Raw genomic sequence first — 7,443 nt, 5'->3', positions numbered from 1 at the left:
CACATGCTGGGCTGACGCTCTATCCACTGAGCCAACTTGCCGGGCTGGTTTTTATTTTTATGTTTGTTTTTTTATTTGTTTTAGGCCACAAGAGAAGTTAGTGACCTTGTACTTGGGAGTCCCCAACACGCAGGGATGTCAGGAGGGCAATATCCAAACTTCGGCACCCTGTTCAGGACCGGTAAACTCCCGGTGGTGACTCCTTTCAGAGACACTGGGATGTTTGGTAATTTTAAAATGTGGAGTAGCTCACATCAGCTCATGTCACGATCACACGAATGCACACTAACTCACTGACACCCAGCACACCACACAATCACACCCCACCCATCCAGGTACACACAGACTCATACACTGCTGAAACCCTCTCACATCCACACAGTCATGCCCTGACACACACACAGACTCAGCTCTCTCCTCCAGTCATCTTTGTTATAAATGTGCCCATTCTTTCTTCCCAGGTTGGTGCCAAATATTTTTTTTCTTGTCACCCTTGGCAGATCTGGGCCTGTTCCAAGGGCTAGGACTTGCTGTGGGCATTGGGGGACCTGGACCCTCTGGGCTGAGGGGCTGTAGAGGGGAACTCTAGGTGGGGATGTGTAGTTGGAAGCCTGGGCCAGTCTCCTTCCTGGCCTCTCTCCCCAGTACCACCCCTTCCCATCAGACTTTGAATCTAACATTGCCCCTCCTATGCTCAGGACTTGCTATAGCGCCCCAGTGACCTTAAGACAAGCCCAGCATGTCACCATGTCCCAGGAGGTCCGGAAGGTCTGGCCTGTCTCCCTCTGGGTCTCATTCCAGCCTCAAGTGCCTGGACCGGGTCAGGTGTCTCCTCTGGGCTGTCACTCTGTCACCCCCACTGAACTGTGAACCCTAGGAGGGCAGGTCCAGAAGTGTTGTGTCATTAATGGGTACCCAATACCACCCAGCACGAAGGGGCTCAAGGAAGTTTGTTGAATAGAGGAATGAAATAATTGTCAGTTTAAACTTTGGGTCCATATTCCTTTCCCCCTCGAGCTGTGGTTTTCTGTGCCCATCAGAGGGCGCACTGGCCCAACAAATATTTAATTCAGGGCAGATGCCGTCATGGACATTGAAAAATAACAGTAAAACCAACAACTGGTAATTCAGCCCTCTGTGTGCCAGGCCGTGGTAAGTGCTCCTCACACCCAGTCTCGACATCAACAGCTGGATGAGACCTAACCAAGATGGATGAAAAAAGCGAAGCTCGGAGAGGTATTTAATTTTCCCGTCACATGTCTAAGCTGCAGATAAGCTTCCGGTCCCAGCTTCTGTGACTTCTCTGCTTTGCCACGGTCCCCAAGAGATGATTGTGTCTAGGCCTGGCCTTGATGAAAGGGGGCCTCCAGCCGGGCACCAATCCCACTGCTTATGTGCTATTGGACAGGTTCTTCAAAGCCTTAGATGCTGACCTGTTATTGTCTTAGCAGTCAGATGATGTGGGGCCTGTTATCATTGCCATTATACAGATGAGAAAACTGAGGCTAAGGGAGGTTGAGGGCTGCCCAGGGTCAGAGGCACGGAGATGGCAGAGATGTGATTTATCCTGCAGGAGGCCGCAGCCAGGGTAGAACAGAGGCCTGCAATACCAGGATGAGATAGATGAAACGCCTTCCTCAGAGGAGGAGGGAGTAGCAAAGGGCGGGGTCGGAGGAGAACAAGAGGAAATGGCAGCCCCTCGTAGGTCTGCATCAAAGGTTCAGGGGAACCCAGGGAACTTCGAGGTCTTGAAATTCTTATTTTACAAAAAACTTGAAAGATGCAGACTGTGGAAAAAGGAAGAAACGGTTCAATTGTGCAGTTATTGGGAAAATCTAGTTCCCTTATAGAGTGGGAAAAGCTGTCCTGGTAATATTAGGTGCAGGAAAAAACCCCTTCGGTTGAAATAGGTATATAGAAAGATGTCATTTTGGTTAATTACTTTCATAAAGCTAGCACGTACTGCCAGCTACTGACATGCTAGGAATTGTCTTAAGAGTTTTACATGAACTTGTCCTTCATCTGCATAACTGAGTGTTCCCATTTTACAGGCAAACAAATTGCATGAAGTCTGAGGGGCACATCCCGATTACAAACCCAGGTCTTCCGACCCCAGAGCTCTCAAGCCCTGCTCCCTGGAGCCCACAGCCCCGCATGGCTGGCTCTGTGCGCGGGATCTTAATCTTTCTGTCATGTTTTTATGGCACCCCGCCATGATATCCAACAATTTCATCTACCATCTAGTTAGGTCCAAACGACCTGGTATTTATGTTCTAAAAACTTAATAGCTATTAGGAAGAAATATTTTTATTAATATATAAAAATTATATAGGAAAATATGTAACTTGAAAGAAAACAGTATTTTTATTTTATTCTTAAGCATGTTTACTAACGGGATGTTTGAGCCTGGCGTACTTCTCAAACCTAGGGATCAGGTTGAGCACCACCACCCTCACTTCTTGTCGGGCACTGATTCTGGAGTGGGAGTTGCTTTTTATCCCCTCAACCAACGAAAACTCAGCTTTGCAGGAGATATGACGTCATCGAAGGGGCTGCCAAACTGGCTAAGCTGCGAACCCAGGGCTGGTTGTTCCCGCAGTGTCCGACAGATGTCGCTGTGGTTCCCCATAAAATGTAAAAATACTGTACCTCAGTGTGCCAACCACTGTACTGGTGCTTGTCAAAACATACAAACAGGTAGCTGTCAGAAGAGAGATGTGTTTGAAAAGAGCAGATGATTCACAAAGAGCTGAATAAATATGTAGAAAACAAAAAATGAATCCCTAATTTACACTGCAAACAAAGGTGGATTCTAGAAGACATTAATGCAAAAGAACAACATAAAGTTCACCAGACTGGGACACAGGGAACCATCTTGATGGCCTGGGGACACAGTCAGAAAGAATAACATCCTGAACAAAACTCCAAAAACATAAATGTATTAGGCAAAACACGGATGAAATAGTCAGAATTAAGAATTTCTGCCTCACCATAGACAAAGACACAAGAGAATGGCAAATCACGGAGAAAAAGGAGGCAAGCACAATAGAAAAACAGGTAAAAATACCAGCAGGCAGGTTTGAAAAGGGGATACAATTAAAGGCTCATCTACATATGATTAGATGCTCAGAATCCTAAAAATTAGAGATAAACTAACCAGTTGTTGTTTTATACCTGTAAGACCAGAGACATGAGAAAGCTATATTTAACATCAATGTCTATTAACATCCATTTTCCAGAGAAACATGAGGCTTGATGGGGAGAAGTACTGGGGGGTCTTGCCAAGCCCACACAGCCAGACAGGAAATAGCAGGACAGGAAGTGAACACAGGTGCTCTCACACCTCAGCCCCCAGATTCCACAGCTATATCCGACAGCCTTTGGCAGGGCCACTCCTGCCATTCATTCACTAATTCATTCATTCACTCGTTCATTCTTTCATCCATCAGCTCATCAATCAAACAGAGCACCCATCTTGGATGAATACAGTTGTGATCAATATAGGTTTGGTTCCCTCAGACAGTGTTAGTCACACAGCTGTTTAATGACCACCTGTCAACTCTATGGATTATTGAGTCCCAAGGCACTGACCTTGGCCAGTGGCTCAATGGCCAGTGTTGGTCCAGCATATGGAGGTCCTAGGTTAGATTTTCAGTCAGGGCACACGAGAAGTGACCACATTTGCTTCTCCCCCTCCTGTTCCCCCTTCTCTCCCTCTCCCCCTCCTGCAACCAGTGGCTCGATTGGTTCGAGTATAAGCCCGGGCACTGAGGATAGCTTGGTTAGTCTGAGTGCATCAGCCTCAGGCACTAAAAATAGTTCAGTTGATTCAAGCATCATCCTGAGATGGGGTTGCCGGGTGGATCCTGGTCGGAGCACATGGGGGAGCCTGCCTATCTCCCCGCTTCTCACCTTAAAAAAAAAAATTCAAGGGGTGGACTTCAAAGAGCAATGATTATTACCATACATTGTAGGTTCACCGAATGGTTCTTTTGTTGGTGATGGGCTGGGGCTGGTGGCCAGGACGCCTGGTTAGTTCTTCATGAGGCCTTGATCTTTCATTATCCTGTAATGTAACTTGAGCTTCCTTGCAAAATGGCAGCTGGTTGCCAAGAAAGCAAAAATGGAAGCTGCAAGGCCTTGTAAAGATTAGGTCCAAAATTGACACAGCACCACTTCCACTGAATTTAGTTGGTAAAAACAATTCTGCCTAGTCATGGGGACGGGGAAGTAGACTGCCCCTTGTGGGTGGGAGGAGTGACATGCATGTACAGCAAAGGCAGTGGTCCTGGCAGGCAACTGAGCAGTGTCTGTTTTCTAGAGCATTTGTACTGGTCCAGTATATTTTATAATGAAAGAGGTATTTTTAAAATAGTACAATAAATCGTGGGAAGATGTTGGCTTGAGTAAGAATCTACGGATAAAGAGTTCTGACTCTAGGCCACAGCTGTAAGTTCACTTCAACAAAAGTTTGTGAATCTTCTGTGCACCATGTTCATTTCTTTAGCAACATTTTTTTCATAGACAGCTGGTACCAATGGATATAACGGAGTAAACGGGGATTTATTTAAAACCAGTCTTCTGTTGATCCCATTTGTCCAGATGTTCATGGTCTCTCATTGCTACACTTCTAATCAAATTATTTCATTTTATGATCCCCAAGCCATTCATTTTAAGTTTGTGTACAGAATATAAGAAAGTATTTGCTGACTGAAGCCAGAGGAAGATATTGGCCTGAGTTTCTCAGGGTTGAAAGAATGTTTTAATAAGCACATTCCTCAGAAAAAGGATGACAGTGACAGAGTCCGTGCTCCGGTACTGCCCGGCCTCCCTGACAGCAGCCTCCTCAGTTCTCACAGACACAGCCGAGCGAGGACGGGGTTTATAAGGAACTATGTGGGCGCCGGCTCACAGTGGGAGTCTGACCAAGTTGGAGTGGATGGTTTCTTGAGTCTCCAAACACTTATTTGAATTTTTACTGGTATTTGAGATCAGTGGTGTTGGACCACTATTACCTCTAATTCTTTGCTCTCATTCATTTCTTCAGCTACCATGTACTATTTTTAATGTTCAATTTGGATGCACTTTTAATTGTATGAATTCCACATACCTCCTCCCCACATTTAATATACCCCCATATTTAATACTTACACACAGAGTATAAAGTGCAAAGTTTTTTGAAGCCCAGAAATAAGATAATCTACAGAGATATAGAAGCCCCCAATTCTTAAATTTAGTTTTAATTGGGGTGAAGGGTTTGTGGCAAGGTGAGGTCAGACTGTGCTGCTGGGCTCTGCTAGCGGTTTATCCTGAGGACACAAGGGGGCATGGATTTGCCTAGAACAGGAGACGGGCACCATCAACCCTCAATATGGAAAACAAACCTCAGGCACGGGAATGGTGAATCACACCTGGGGCAAATCTGGGGAAGATGGGAGGGCGGCCACCGAGACCTATGGGAATCAGAACAAGGCTGGGGCCATGCCCTGAGTGACAGAGAATGGGGCAGCCACCTCTGAGATGGGACAGTAGGGGAGAAGGCTTGGAATGAGAGGATAATGAGGTCAGTTTTACACATAGTGAAGGTTTAACTATACTGCTCACAAAAATTAGGGGATAGTCTCAAAATGAATATGAAGTGATAAAATAGCCCCTAATTTTTGTGAGCAGTAATATATTCTTCAATATAGTAATAGATTTCTTATTTTTTGTTACAAAAGTAATACATGATCATTAAATTTGGATAAATATAAAATCAAAAATTAAAATCAGCTAGGATTCTTTGACCAGAAGTAACTCCCACTGTTGGCTGTATACTTATATCCTATTACAGAGATACAGATAATGACATAGATGTAGACAAGGACAGAAGTATGTATCAGATATAGAGATAAGGACACAGAAGTAGATACAGCTGTGGACAGACACGTTTTGGTGCGTAGAATTCTGCACCCCTCAGTATGTCCATATCCTAACCCAACTCCTGGAGCCTGCAAGTGTGACCTCATTGGGAAAAAAGATCTTTGCAAATGTAATTTAGGATCTCAAATGAGGTCACCCTGGAAATTCAATAGGGCTCTAAATTCAATGATGTGTCATTATGAGAGACAGAAGATACAGAGAAAAGGAGAAGGCCATGTAAAGTTGGAGGGAGAGACTGGAGCCACGAGAAACTGGCAGCAGCAGGAAGAATTCTCCCCGAGGGCCCTGATGGAGCCTTCTGACCTCCAAAATTAAGAACAAGTATATTTCTGTTGTTTTTAGCCACCCAGATGGGAGGATTTATCCCGGCGGCCCCAGGACACTAACACAAATGTGACCATAGGTCTGGATCTGGTCTAGGTATCGACACAGACACAGTCAAGGACACAGCTGCTGATGTGGCTGCAGTGACAGATTGCTGTAGCTGTCCATGTACACAGGTAAAGACATAATTATCACCAGCTGTGGGCAGACAGAGGTAACACACATCTTGGGAAAACCCTGATAAGAAATGGAGCCACCCTGGGCTAACACCACTGCAAACTATTGAATGTGAGGTGGGCTTGGGGACTCCTGAGCGCAGCAGCGACCACCAACAGCACCGGGGTGCCTGGGACACTGTGGCTTCTCACTCGGCTGAGCTCCCTCTGCCGGTCTGACGGACTCTCACACTTCTTTCTCAGGGAAAATGAACAAAACTACCCACCTGGGACTCATGCTTCTTCCCCTTAGGACACTGTAAACTGCACAGCACAGCCTGCAGGAAGGTGTCCACACCTGCCCACGAAGCCTCCCTGAATGCCCACACAGAATTATGATTGTGATTGCCTCATTTCTGCCCCGGGGAAAGCAACCAAGGTGGGCAAAGTGCTCACCAGGTTCCCTCCTACCTCAGGTGTCACCTGCCCGGAGGAGACAATCCCCAGGGGTGCACCTCCCCGGGAGGAGGTGGGTCCCAGAGAGCGGACTTGAAAATAGGAATCTCTCCAGAGGGCCCAGGCCAGGCAGCCTGAGCGGGAATCAGTGCCAAACTGCGAAGGAGGGAGAGGGGAGCAGTGGGAATACCTTTGGTCTTCCTTGGCAGGTGGAAACACCTGCCTTGTTGTGTGATGCAAGAACCAGAGCTGGGCCTGCTGCATAAGGCGGCGCCCTGGACGGTGAGAGGCCCAAGGGCAGCGCTGTGACCATGACGGAGAGGAGGGTCTCCCAGCTTCCGCTGTGACCCAGCCTCGCTAGCGCGCCCTTTACCTCGTCTCTCTCAATGTTTCTGATGACAGTTCCCCATCCCAGGTAGCAAACTAACTCCCTCTCAGGAGCTCGCTATGACAAGTGGACATAAGGGCTGGTCATCCCCACCCTGGCTGGGCAGCTGCCTGGTGCCCAGAGAGATGGAGACAAAGGGGGTGGGACTTTGTGGCTCCTCATCCCTCCGATTCCCTAATAAAGTGGTCATCCTAATCC

This window comes from Saccopteryx leptura, chromosome 3, assembly GCF_036850995.1.
Source record: "Saccopteryx leptura isolate mSacLep1 chromosome 3, mSacLep1_pri_phased_curated, whole genome shotgun sequence".
Taxonomy (NCBI): domain Eukaryota; kingdom Metazoa; phylum Chordata; class Mammalia; order Chiroptera; family Emballonuridae; genus Saccopteryx; species Saccopteryx leptura.
Note: the sequence above shows the minus strand (reverse complement) of the source record.